This window comes from Aulostomus chinensis, chromosome 18 (assembly GCF_037954235.1).
Source record: "Aulostomus chinensis isolate RoL2024-O1b breed Wild chromosome 18, RoL_Achi_v1.0, whole genome shotgun sequence".
Classification (NCBI taxonomy): domain Eukaryota; kingdom Metazoa; phylum Chordata; class Actinopteri; order Syngnathiformes; family Aulostomidae; genus Aulostomus; species Aulostomus chinensis.
The window spans coordinates 18,386,935-18,400,818 of NC_141337.1; the positions used below are offsets into that span (position 1 = coordinate 18,386,935).

A 13,884-nucleotide genomic window follows, 5' to 3' on the forward strand; every position below is an offset into this window, starting at 1 on the left:
TTGTCCTCATCCTGCACACACACAGACTCCAACCTCAACCCGCTGACTGCAGTTCACCTTCAAACACGTGGCATGTCTGCAATGCATGAAGAAGCAGACACTTGACATTATTGCTGTCATCCCCTTTAAAACTGGGTGCACTGATTTAGAAATTATCCGCCAATTTTGATTTTCAGAATAAGATTTGGCCAATAGCTGTTTTGTCAGTACTGATGTTTTTTTTTTAATTATTTGTTGTCATTTCTTTGTTTCTTTTTGTACCAAGGTATCAAAAACCGATCAATGAATACCATGTTATCTGCAGATTCGGCAAATTAACACTGGTGCATCCCAAGCCCTAATAAATGTAGAAGATCACATTAATTGGGAAATAAAGCATGAGTTGCCCATATGCTATTTTCTCTTTCCGCAGGATTAGTCAGAATCACATTTTACATCATTTTTTCAAGATGGAAAAATTACACATTTGTTAACGCCTTGTTGTTGGGACAAATTATTCTGCCTCTGACTCAACAGCAGAGCCATGCCGGCACAGTGAAACAGCAAACTCAAAAGTGGAATTTTCTATAGCGCACCTCCTTTGAAAAAAAAGCATTTAAACATATTTATATTGATTATATCTGTTAATAGGAAGGATTTTGTGCAGATTTAGGAAGTTGGGGGTTGATCACTGTATAAACAAACAAAGGCTAGACACCTACCTGCAACACCAGTGTGTTCCTGGAATGGCAATTCAATCAGAAGAAGAGTTGCTGTGATAAGCAGAACTTTATTAGTTACTGTCATTGTTTAGACAGCTATAGCGTGCTGTGCAACCTTTGTCCAGCCGAGGAACAACAACATCACTGTCTCCCCTTTCTCTTGAGTGATGTGATGCACCATTGATCTTTTGAGTAGCAATTTGCCATTAACGACCAAAATCTCCTTTTCAATTTCGATACATGACATGATGTTTTTGTTGACCTTCTCAGTTGCCATTGTTTGGGATTTAGGCTCCACAGTAGTGCGTGTCCTCAAGCTCGTCCCTGCTATCAGCAGTCTATTTGAATGTCCAAACAACAACCCCTACTGAGCAGTGCCAGTGCATGTGCCACTAACCATAATCATTTGCGCAACCATATCAGCATTCATAATTCATCTCTGGAACTAACTCATGCACAGATCAATTCTGAGAAACTTTTTTTCTGAAGTATAACATGAGCTTAATGTGGTTAAAACTTCAAACGTAACTAATTCTTTACAGAATCATTCGCGTTCCTTTTCTTGCCTTTACCATCTGTCCCACAATCCAAATATATCACACTTACACCCATTCAGTCCCATTCTATTGTAACTATGCGAGATGTTTGTCTTGATATGGGACACCTCTGCTGTGCCACCATTCTTGTTTCTGACCCCCTTTTTTCCCGTAGGAGGTGTTCATTCTTTCGGATCGCTGGCCTTCACAAGGGGGGCCGGGCACAGCATCCAGTGGAATGAGGTCATAACTGTCCCAGCTTTCCATACCATGCTGTGCTAAATTCTACTAGCTGAGTCACCATCGTATTTTCTCCGTTGTTAGAGCAGCCCATTGCCCACTGCCGGACTCTCTTGAACAGGAGTGGATCGCCATGGATACCTGTGTGTTTGTGTAACTGTGTGTGTGTGTGTGTGTGTGTGTGTGTGTGTGTGTGTGTGTGTGTGTGTGTGTGTGTGTGTGTGTATTTGCATGCAACCAAAATAACCATCCCTGGAGATCTGAGATAGTTATACCTTGGTGTGTGACAGTGGCTGGCAGGAAAGAGGGGCTTTTGTGTGTGACTGAATCTTCTTAATATGGCAGCTTCAGTCAGGTTGAAAAAAGTTGTGTCATCATTGCTTTCTCTCCTCTGTCATTCAGTAGAACTGGCCTTACCCGTTACTGCCCTTAGCCTTCTTTGATCACTCGTTCATCCTGACATTTTCTTTTTTCTCTCTTTCAACCAGAATGTTCTGGTTTAGAGACACTAAACAGGAAAATTTCCCACATCCTCAAAGGCATTTTGGTCACCTTGTACTTGACATGAAAAATACAACTGCAGCTCTGCTGGAGGCTTTCTGTTGGTTCACTTTGTTTTGTTCATTCTTTATTCTCATTTGATCTGGAAACACAGGAGAACAAGTGTGTGGAATGTCCACTTTCTCCTCCATGTTAGGAAATATCCAGGGTTGCTATGGTGAGGCCCCTGATGAATTGACAATGTTGCATGAGTGAGGTGAGCAGTGGCAGTTGGCCCTTTTTGTCTGATATCACTTCTCAACCAGTCAAACCCGGCTTAGACTTTGATAGGTTTCCAGGTGTCTGTGCTTTTGTGTTAGCTGTTTAGCAATATCATCTCAGTCGTTTATTCTTGCTTATTTTTCCTGTGTTTCTGCTGCTCTGCAGTTCTAGTTAATAAGCACACCACAGTTTTGCTTACTGCAACATTGTAAATTGCCAGAAATATTGCAAGAAGGACATCAAGGAAGTGCCAGTGGATATTAGAGACCGTCAAGTCAATTTTATTTATATGGCGCCAAATCACAACAAAAGTTATCTCATGACATGTTACAAGTAGAGCAGGTCTAGTACGACACTTCTTCAGACTATGTGTTAAAGAAAACAACATATCATTACTGTTTTTGGGGTTGACATCCCCATTCAGTTGTGATACTGTATACACGGTTGACATTTCATTTGGAGGGGGAACATGAATGATGAGGAACTGGTGCAAATACTTTTGGCAGCAAGGAATGGTTCAAATCAGAAGAACCAAGCGTTGATGACGTGATAGAACTATTATATGGAATACATACAATGTGAAAGATGGAATTTTCCCTATAACGTCAGAATTCCCCCCCCCATATTTGGACCAAGTTGACATGGAATATATTACACCTGTGAGGTCTGACTTTGGCTAACTATAGAATACTGGAAGAGTGATAAGGAGTGTGGATGTATCTTGTGTCATTCTTTGTTGTCTAACAGTTTTTCTCTTTTTCTGTTTTTACTTTGTATACTATTATACGATGTAATTTCTAAGATGAAAACTTCCCATGTTATGCAATAGTTCACCATTCCATTAAAAAAAAAAAAACTATGTCCATCCATCCATCAGCAACTGCTTATCCTGTTTTAGTGTTGTGGGGGAGGGCTGCCATTGGGCGAAAGGCAGGGTTCACCCTGGACAGGTCGCCAGTCCATCACAGGGCCAACATATAAAGATAGACAACCATTCACACTCACATTCACATCTATTGGCAACTTAGAATCCCCCATAAACCTAACAAGCATGTTTTTTGGTACATGGAGTACTCAGAGAAAAGTGCTAACCACTTCACCACAATGTCGCCTTGAATTAATGTATGAAAAGAAAATGTTTGGCAGAGCTAGACTCTAAAATTGACATCAATCATATAGTAATTTCTTCTTTTTTTGTTTTATGTTTGTGAAAAGCTGTTAGAATCTATTTCCATGAATACGTTTCCAGCTAAAAATCAAAATTTTAGTTTTAAAGTTGCCAAATATTTAGATTGCTCATTCACATGTATGCTGCTAGCTCCTTATTTTATGTGGTTAATAATTGTTATTTACAGTAGTGGTTCTCAGTCAGGGGAACAGGATCAAAAATGTGAATTTCTCCTCCTGTGCTTTAATTTTTAAGAATATCTTCCATTCCCTTGGAGTAGTGGTGTAGTATTGTTTTGTAGACTGCATTCATGTGGGCATTTTTCAACATGGCAAAAGAAAAATACAACAAGGATTACATTAGAGATTTGGTTTCCTACATGGAAGACAAAATAAATTTGAGCAGTGAAAATTCCTCAGAAATTTAAGTCGCTATGATTATTCCTGTCCTCTGAACTGACTTTTGGGGAGTATAGATCATCCATGAATTTTCTCCAGTTTTCCTCCTTGTTGATGCTTCCATCCACATTGTTCCGGCCTCCATATGTTTTCCTTCCACAAACCTTCTCCAGCTGTTCTGGGTCTTTCTGGTCTTCTTTTCCTCTGTTCATTTCAGGGAAAGGCCTGTCTGATTGTGTTGGAGGATGATCAATTATATTTCCTATCTGTCATTGTTTCTGTCATTGTTTCACGTTGATGGCAGAACTAAAAGTTGCTTATCATTTTCAACATGTTGGTGTGGATTAAAGAATGCAAGATAACTGTAGACCAATGTCACCCACAGCCAGGAAGGCTGGAGCGCTAGAACGCTAACAAGAAAAGCAAGTCTTTTTGGAAAATGGTGTCCTACTCTGCTGTGGAATATTGAATGATTTTAACATGGATAACAAGACTTTTTTACGTTTTCTTACTATCAAGTCAAGGGGTTTACTCATATATTAAGACTTACACTAGTGCCTTCACAGGGGTAGTCATTCTGTTGTGATGTGAAAGGTAATAATTGCTCTGCAGAAGTATCCTCTTACTGAAAGTATCTCCTAACTCTCTGCTAAACATAAATAAGCACGCATATTCTTTTCCAGTAGGGCAAAAGACAAGAATTTGGCTAGCAGGTCTACAAAGATTAAACAAGTACAAACTACTGTTGGATCCCCTTAGAATCAGATTCAGATGTAGTGTCAGTCTCACAGTTCCAGTACATGTTCAATGTTATGGCTGAACAATAAAACAAATGTGATGGGGTGAAATCATTTATCATTTGTCATCATGGACCTGTTGAAAGTGGTGATGACACCGCAGGCACGACATAACAAAGAGGAAGAGATCCTCTTGCTATTTCTTGTCAATTTAGTTTAGCAGGCTAGTGTCTTAAGTCGGCTTTTTGACATCGCAACAAATGTGTTGAGTTTTTTCATATGTGTGGTTGCGGAAATTGTAAGTAGGATTCATGTCAAGGGAGTTTGCATGTTCTCCCCGTGCCTGCGTGGGTTCTCTCTGGTACTCCAGCTTCCTCCCACAGTCCAAAGACATCAAGAGGGGACGAGGCTGATTGATACTCTAAATTGACTGTAGGTGTGACTGTGAGTGTGAATGGTTGTTTGTCTCTGTATGTTGGCCCTGAGATGGACTGGCGATCTGTCCAGGGTGAACCCCACCTCTCGCCCAAAGGCTGCTGGGATAGGCTCCAGCCCCCCCGCGACCCTTAATGTAGGAATAAGTGGAAGATGACGATGGATGGATGGATTCATGTCAAGGTCTCCAGGTGGTATTTAATACACAACAGAGCATGTGCACAACTAATCTCGTTGTATGGAAATCATTGATTCATGTATCACGCATTAATCTGAGCTCTCAAACTCGGTGCAGTGATATTTGTGATGGAAAGAATGTGGCTACAGCTGCAAAAAAGAGACACTAAACCAGGCACTTTGTTCCAAACCAAACTGAAATGTGCGTAGTCACACAAGTATAACAGAGGATTTATGACCAGGAGTAGGGATCACATTTGGCTTTGATTCCTGCAGTGTGTGCAGGCTGGCCTCTTCTGGATATACTGGCAACTGGTCAACAAAGTCATGCCACTAGTTGCTCACTGCAATATTTGAAGTTTATGCTAGCCAGGCTAGAGGTTTTGTTTTGGGGAATTTGAGGCACACTGAAGTTCAAACTACATTTGCTCACAGTGTGACTTTATCCAATATAGAAACTGCATTCTGTACATTGTTTTCAGTAATGACCTAGAGTCATGCTTCACATGAGTTACAGGCATTCTCGGATATGAAGTATCTTTCATCCAGCGCAGCAGAGAAGGGGATACTGGGGGTAACAAAACAGTCAGAGCAGTGGAAAATGTCTTTGGATACAGAGGCACATGCTGGGAGTGAATGGGGGGAGAGAAGCAGGAATGTTGAACGCCTTAATATTGAAGCAGATAGAGGGGAAATGACCGAGGCAGGATAAAAGGGATACACAAGAGACCCCTATAGATGTTATTAGGAGGATTGGTTGTGCAATTTAAGCATTAAGAGCAGAAGGAGAAAAGAGGGCAAATAGGACTGAATAGCAGAGAAAGAGGGAACAGGAGTCACGCAAAAGTAAGAGGGTGCAGACGGGACAGAGTTATGGGGGAAACACAGCAGAGGGTACAGAGGAAATTCAGAGGGGGCAGCCAGCATTGTGCTTCACAATGGTGGCTTTGTGCAGTCTGAAGGGGGCTGAGACCAGGGTGCTGTGTGAGTGTGGGTGCAGATGGGTAGTCCTGGAGCTACACAGCTCTTCCCTGGGAAATGAGGCCTCTTGTCAGGGCAGTGAAGGCTTGTGGGAAGTGCTGATGTATGGCACACCCAGTGCCTGAGTGACAAGACAGGTGTGGAGCGTCAGTGGGAGTCAGAGGGTGTTCAACAGATGACTTTCAAACAAATGGGGAAGCCTGCTTCAACAGCATGTATGCACTGGCATTCTGCATAACTATTCTGTGTAACTCACATGTACAAATACACAGGGACAGATTCATCTTTTAAAGGAAGCAGCTGCAGAGTTCATACAAGATACAATCATGTCTCTGGTCATAGGTTTGAGATCAGTCACAATTTATGGTTACATATACACATAAACATCTTTCCTAGAACACACCTTAAGTAACTGTAAAAAGTAGTAAAAGCTTCCCAAGGATTGTTGACTTGCTTAAAACTAAATAAGGACAGACCAAACCCCAACTCTCTGACAGCCAGGCAACCTCTGTGTTTTTCTACACTCAACACCGTTGTGAGGATGCTCTGCTGCTGATGGCAGGGAAACAAGTCCAGCTCAGACTTCTAGCACCTCTCCTGCTGATAACGTTGCACCCTGAAAAGTATAGGAGAAAAAGCTTCGACCCATCCTGAGGAAAAGCTGTTACCCATCCTGGTGATAAGACTGGAAAAATAATTCCTGGTCTTTCCTATACAGTGGTCCCTCGTTTATCGCGGGGGATACGTTCTAAAAATAACCCGCAATAGACGAAATCCGCGAAGTAATCAGGTTTATTTTTTACAATTATTATACATGTTTTAAGGCCGTAAAACCCCTAACCACACACTTTTATACACTTTTCTCAGACAGGCATTAACATTTTCTTAGTTCTCTCTTATTTAAACACTCTCAAAGTTCAAACTTTTGCAGATTTCAAAAAATAAGTACAATATTAGTAAATGAAACCAAAGATCAAAACCTGTTTTCAAGCCCAAACATTTTTAACAAATTTAATTTTAATGATCAATCTACGAGGTTTGACGCATACGAAATTATTACCAGTAACTCACGCGTATTTCCCAGTTCCTCTGACGGTGCCTCTTTGTCCTGGCGCTGCTCCGCTGTTACGTCTTTTTCCTCTGAAGGCCTTGGTGCAAGTTTTCTACCTGAAACCAAGTTTTAAGCTTTTAAGTTTTAAGTAGAAAACTTGCAAACATACAGCACTTCAAAGTCACACTGCTAGCGATTGAACATGTATGTAAATCTGGCGAGCCGAACACGTTCTGTACTCCCTTAGCTAATCAGGACGCAGAACACACGTGCGGTTCTCCCTTAGCCGATCAGGATGCCGAACACAATGCGTGTTCATACTGTACGCTGTAAAAAAAAGCATGCAAAATTACACTAAAAAAATCCGCGAAACAGTGAGGCCTCGATAGGTGAACCGCGTTACAGCGAGGGACCACTGTATTGGTATTTTTGTGTGTCTTTGTTAACGACACAGTCAGGGAGTAGTTATTGGGATATGATTTATGGTAGAACCACTGTCACATATTGTCTATGTTTTCAGATGATGTTGCTTAGATTTGGTTTTTAAATTTGGTGACCTGACTGATTCTCTCATCAGCACCAACAACCCTACAACCCACTGGAGGCAGAGGACAAGCAGCTGCTGTTGCTGCCACACTGCAAGTCAAACTGGCTGCTTGATGTACTTACTATGGTTCATGAAGTAGAGATGAAATCTGTCTGTTTATTCATCTGTCAAATAAACACATCATCTATGACTCGTTAAACCCACCAATCCCCCAAATTTGGTGACCAGTACATTTTTAGTTGCCCAAATTTAATGTTATATGTAAAGCAACTCAGGTACAACATTGAACACTTCCTGCGTTTACTGTCTGCGATTTGACTGAGCTGAACCAAACAAAAAGGTAGAATCAGTAGCTGGTAAACTTACCGCAGATGCTAATGTTAGCGTCAAGGTTATATCAAAGCAGGAGATGCATCCTCACATCCCACATCCATGCCAGTAATGTGTTTGAGAGGGATTGTCCATTCATTGTTCATCACTGTTCATTGTTAAAACCCCAAAACTTAGAAGAGTTTGTTCACTTTGTTTGGCATTGAGCCTTGATGTGTGTAGCCATCAAAGTTTTTCAGTAGTTTGGATCTGGGTTTCTTTCAGTCTTTCATTTATGTGGAGACTTATAAGTGTAATACAGAAAACTATGTAATGTTGAGGAGCTCAAGTATTTTCTCCTGCTCTCCACTCACAATGTGTCTCTCCATGGGAGTGTTCTTCTCGTGGTGTTACTGCAAAGTGTGTGGCTATATGCACTGAAAATGTTGTCTAGTTTTACCATGAACTGTGACCTGTTTTTTAGGTGATTGTTTGAAAAACCGCTAGACTTCTGTGTTTCTAGACCTGTGGCACACACCTTGTTTGTCATGTTTCAGACCAATAAGTTCCATGTTGAGTTGACCACTGTTTGCATCGTGGTGGCCAACACTGGCCCCCTACATGAAATATTTGTAAATTTTTTGTGGCCCCAGGCCATCAGGCCATGGTAAATGTTGAACCCTGCTTTTATTGTCACACTTAACATATTCTTGGATTTGAGTTTCACATCTATTTGTCACAGCTGCAATGAGCAAGTTTCTCATTCTACAAACCAAATGCTTTTGCAACTTTGTCACATTTGATCTTTTTGCTGTGATTTCCTCAGATCAGTACACAGTCTCACACAGCAATACAGTTCTCTTTTGTGACTGAACCCTGCTCCCCTTATGTGTCTGGATTCCTGCGGGGCTGCAGAGCTTAGCACTGTGATATTAGAGGTGCCAGCATAAACACCCATACACAGACATGCACATACAAACAGCCTTGTCCTGTTGGATTATGGCAGGCCTAGGCATCACAAAGAACCTCTGTTGGCCAAACAAGCCAGCCGACGGCTGCTATCTGTAATCAATTACATTGCCAAATGCTTTCTGCCATATCTACCACCACTACTTTCCCTCCCCAGTCATTGGCCTAAAGGCAACACCCAACAACACAAGGCTAATTATACTCTCAGTCAGTGGAGTGTTATGCAGGTCTAATAAATGGTTAGAGTAAATAAAACTGCATGTATGCCTAATAATTTAAAAGGTTGCAAGACAGGTTGATATATATTTATGGGAAAGCTTTTGGCCTGAAAAGGATAACAATCTTTCCCAGACCTTTGAACACTAATAATACATTTTATATTTCCCCTCTTAGCAGTTCTAAGAGCAGTTCAACTCTACACTGAGAACAGAGAATGGAGGAAATAGATATGATGAGAGGAGCATGCACGATGAGAATCATCTATGATATTTTGGCACAGAGGTAGAGTGGCTGTTTGGCAACCATTGGGTCGCTGGTTCGATCCTCACTTCTCCCGGTGACCATGTTGAAGTATTCTTGAGCAAGACACTGAGCCTCTAATTGCTCCTGATCGCCCTACGATGGACTGGCAACCCGTCCAGGGTGCACCCCACCTCTCGCCTAATGTCAGCTGGGATGGGGTCCATCCCCTCCTGTGACCCTTAACAGAAAAGGGGTATAGAAAATGTATGAATGGATGGATACATTTAATGGCAGGTATGAATAAAAGCAAAAAAGTGGAGTCCCACTTCCTTCTACCTCTTTATTTAGTGCTTTCAATTAATTTTGAAAGAGAACTAGAAATGCTGATATCTGTACTCACTGATGCACTGAGGTAAATATTTGTCGTTTTTGTAGTTTCAATTCATGTGGCAGAGTGAAAGAGCAGATGGAGGCCAAAGACTAAAAAAGGTGGAAAAGAACTTCGAGTAAGTGTAAATCCCACCACAAACGAAGCAAAAAAAACACATGTTCTGATGCTGCTCTGCACAGTGCTGTCACATTGGGGTACTCTAGACTGAGACATAAAAGAAGAGCTTGTGTTGAGACACTTAGTGCATGCATAGTAGACGTATAACTGGTGAGATGTGCCATTGATGTATCGTGTGTGTTCACACCTGATTTTAGAGCCCCACTCTGATGAAAAGCATCTAAGGCCTTGTTCAGACTGACAGCCCAAATCAGATTCATCCAGATTGTTTTTAGACTGTCTGGATGGCCAAAAATCCACTGAATAAGGTTTTCTGAATTCGGATCTAAACCCCGTTCTGGGACGGTATGAATTTGGATTTGAATCTGCCAGTCGAGGCAGATGGCCGCCCACTCTGAGCCTGATTCCGCCTGAGGTTTCTTCCTGTTAAAAGGGAGTTTTTTTCTTGCCAACGTTGCCGAGGGCTTGCTCATGTGGGAATATTGGCAGCCTCAAATTTGTGTCTTGTTGATTGTTTGTGTCTGAATACAACAAATCTGAACTCATTACCTGCAAATAACAGTTTTGACAGAAAAAGACCTGCTTTGAGAAACAGATCAGATTGGCATGCAGCCTGAAGGAGGCCTAAGATGCATGTTAATATCAGGTCTCATCCATCAGGTGTGATCAGGGTCTGTAGCAGTGGCGCAGAAGTCGGTATGCACTCTAAAACACTCTAAAAGCCAAAGCAATAGTAAAAAAAAAATTTTTAAATTGTATTTTCTTTATGTATCTGCTGTTGTGCATTTTTAAATAGTTTCTGCATTCCCTGAAGCTTATGTCACATTTTAGAGGACTAGCATGCTCGAGATTATCTCATAAGATTCCAATATAGAATTTTGACAGAGAAGAGGGAGCAGAGGTAACCCGTGAGACCTGAGTGAGCAGTCTACTGAGGTCACGTCCATGTCAGGATGGATAAAGCAAAAAAGCCGTCGGGGCGCAAAATAGAAAAAGGAGAGAAACGGAGATGGTTTGTGAGAGGATGCGACAACAGTGTAACAAGTGGATGGGGAACGGCAACACGTAGGATGAATTAAGGTGTGATGTCTGTGCTGAGGCTTGCAAATATTCATATTAACAGACTGACTAGCATATGCTAACTTGGCGTGTAGCAGCCAAATGTGGGTTTATGGCTAGCTTTGAATATGCATAGCTGAGGTTACAGAGTTAACTGAAAAATATAAGGTGGCATATTCATGTTAACTGACTGTTCTCAGATTAGCTAGTGTTTGCTACCACTAACAACTAAAGTGGGGTTTACATCTAGCGTGAAAGCAAACCAATTTTCCTGATAGCTACATTTAGATTTTGGTTAAACCCCATGTTACCAATCCCACCAAAATGCTCAACACGACCAAATTTCATTCAGGTAAAATCATAACTGGTAAAAGTATAAGGTAGCATGCACAATAAATGACGTTGGAAAATATAGTTTACCATGGAATTAATCGATTTTGTGCCACCGTTAGCTGTTCATTTTAGCCGTGCTGTCTGACCTACAGGCTATATTTACCATTGGTGACATGGATGCTGTAATTATCCTAAAAGGTCACATCAAATGTCTGTGCTAAGTGGCTCTCCATATTTGTACCTTTTAAAATCCAAAATGTGACTGTAATTCAAACAGTAGCACAACCTTTTACTGCATATTGTTTTGTTTTTGTTTGTTTTTAATTGTCTTGCTGATGCTATCAATAGGCCGATTTAAGAAATGAATTCTGCTGCTATATTTAATGGTGAGTTCATTTTATTCAGTGATTAATATTATTAATGAAAAACTAATATGGAAAATCTATTACATTATGTTTGTTTGACAATATGTCTAAGTGGAGAAGAACACAGGCAAGGAGTAGAGGAGACAGACATGAGGCCAGCGATGGCATCATTTTTGGGGGGCACCAAAATTTTTTCTGCATACCCCCCTGACACTGGATAGCTGCACCCCTGGTCTATAGCATGTTTAAACGAGTAGTTCAACTCTTTAGTCCACTCAGTAATGAAGCGTCTCACCTCAACCACCCCTACTCCCCAACCCCCCCCACCAGATGTTATGGTCGTACTCACTGACTTCTAACTGGGAAGTTGGGACACCTACATGATATCCGTCTGCTGTGGGTAGCAGACATAAACTGAAGTTATTGCAGTAGAGTATAGTCCTCCAATTAGTCCAGGGATGTTAACCACACCAGTCTAGCACCTCTCCATGAAAAGCATGTGGGGCCTGCTTTTCTTCACCTCTCGCACTCCATCACTCAAATGTCTTTTCCCCTCACAGGCTTTTCTCATTTCATTCCTGCTTCAGAAGCATTTGAAAAATGTGCTTTGTGGGTCTTTAAAAGAGAAAAGCTCCAAAAGCCTGGGTGTATATTCTCTGAGGAGTCCAAGTCGGACAATATAACATGATTCCCACCAGCAAAACACAAGCCTACAGGATATGGAGCTGAGTGTCTTAATTTAACATGCGTGAGATTCTGCCGCCCATACGCTGGAATGGTTTAACTACTGTCTCTTCCTTTTATTGAAGTTAGCCACCGTCATTCATTTGAAATATTTAATTGAAGAATTGGAAATCATTTTATATCCTATATTTGACTTAAAACTGATTCTGAATATTGTGTTTTGTCCTCCGTAGTGTTTCCCAGCTCTTGTTTCCATAAAGTTAATAACTTAGTTAAATTCGATATATAACGCCCCAATTATGAACAGCCAACTAATAAAAGGCACTGCTAATGTCAGTTTTAAGGCTGCTCAGCACACATACATTATCCATCACTGTCATGCCCCACCCTCTGTATGGAAGTGCAAAGAGGGTTTGTAATAGGGTGTAATGATTTCAACAACGACACGATTCCCATCACGATTTGTGGATACCCATGTGATTTAAGGATGATACTGGTTCATTTAGAGCGATACGATCGAAACATTTCAGTGACTTGAAATCGATTCAGTAACTTTTTAGCCACAAATTCTACCTGTGTGGCTTTGAATTAAATCCCTGATTACTGGACAATGCAGGTGAAGTTTCCTAGATTCCTGTTGTTTTCCTGTAAGGGAGTCAGGCATATATTCATTATTGATATAAACAAACAACAACTACACAACACTGAATAGCAAATGCATTCACTTTTTATTTGAATGGAGTGCAACCAACGCTTTAGGTTGAATTAACAGGAGGTTTACCTTTTCTGCTCTCATTTTCAATATTCAATACATTTTCAAAAAAGTACAGGAAGTGCAACCAACATTTCAACAGTAGGTTTACCTGCTACTTCTGCTTTTGTTTTGAAACGTAAAATAAGTACAGTATTTAAAGTCAAATTTGAAGTGCAATCAACATCTCTTCAGATTGATTTAACAGTAGGTTAACCTGTTACTTTTGCTTTTACATATCCTACCACCAGCAAGTGACTTATCGAGAACAGCTCTGTCTTTGCAAAAGCCAAAGTGTTTCCACACACCGGACCTCAATTGTGGCTTGATAATTTTTCTCTTGCCATCCACCATCCGCCATGCTACGTTTTGCTTTTCTGAAATTCACGCTGCTCCTGGTGCGCGGCAATGATGTCACCAACAGGCAGACCGAATTAAGTAACGTTTAACATCTTTATCATTAAAAGTACTAAAAAAACGCATGTATATAAATGCTGCCATTCTTAAATGTTGGTGTGTTATTTCCTAGTATCAATACAGTCGACAATCTTGAACAACGTTAGATCGATGTTTGTTGTCCGGAAGGCCAACTTGCCAAGCACAGATCAAAGTAGTTGGATCATAGGAATATAAACCGATACATCGATGAAGTAGATGAATCTTTACACCAATAGTTTGTACTATTAAACAGAAAACTTGTTGTCTTCATTC

The 13,884-nt window shown here is 40.9% G+C and overlaps 1 protein-coding gene across 4 annotated transcripts in view; it reads left to right on the top strand.

Annotated features, from left to right (window-relative positions):
* Positions 1 to 13,884, top strand: part of LOC147245542 (myosin-10-like) — a 72,128-nt gene that overhangs the window by 13,821 nt on the left and 44,423 nt on the right. The gene's annotated exons all lie outside the window — the stretch shown is intronic.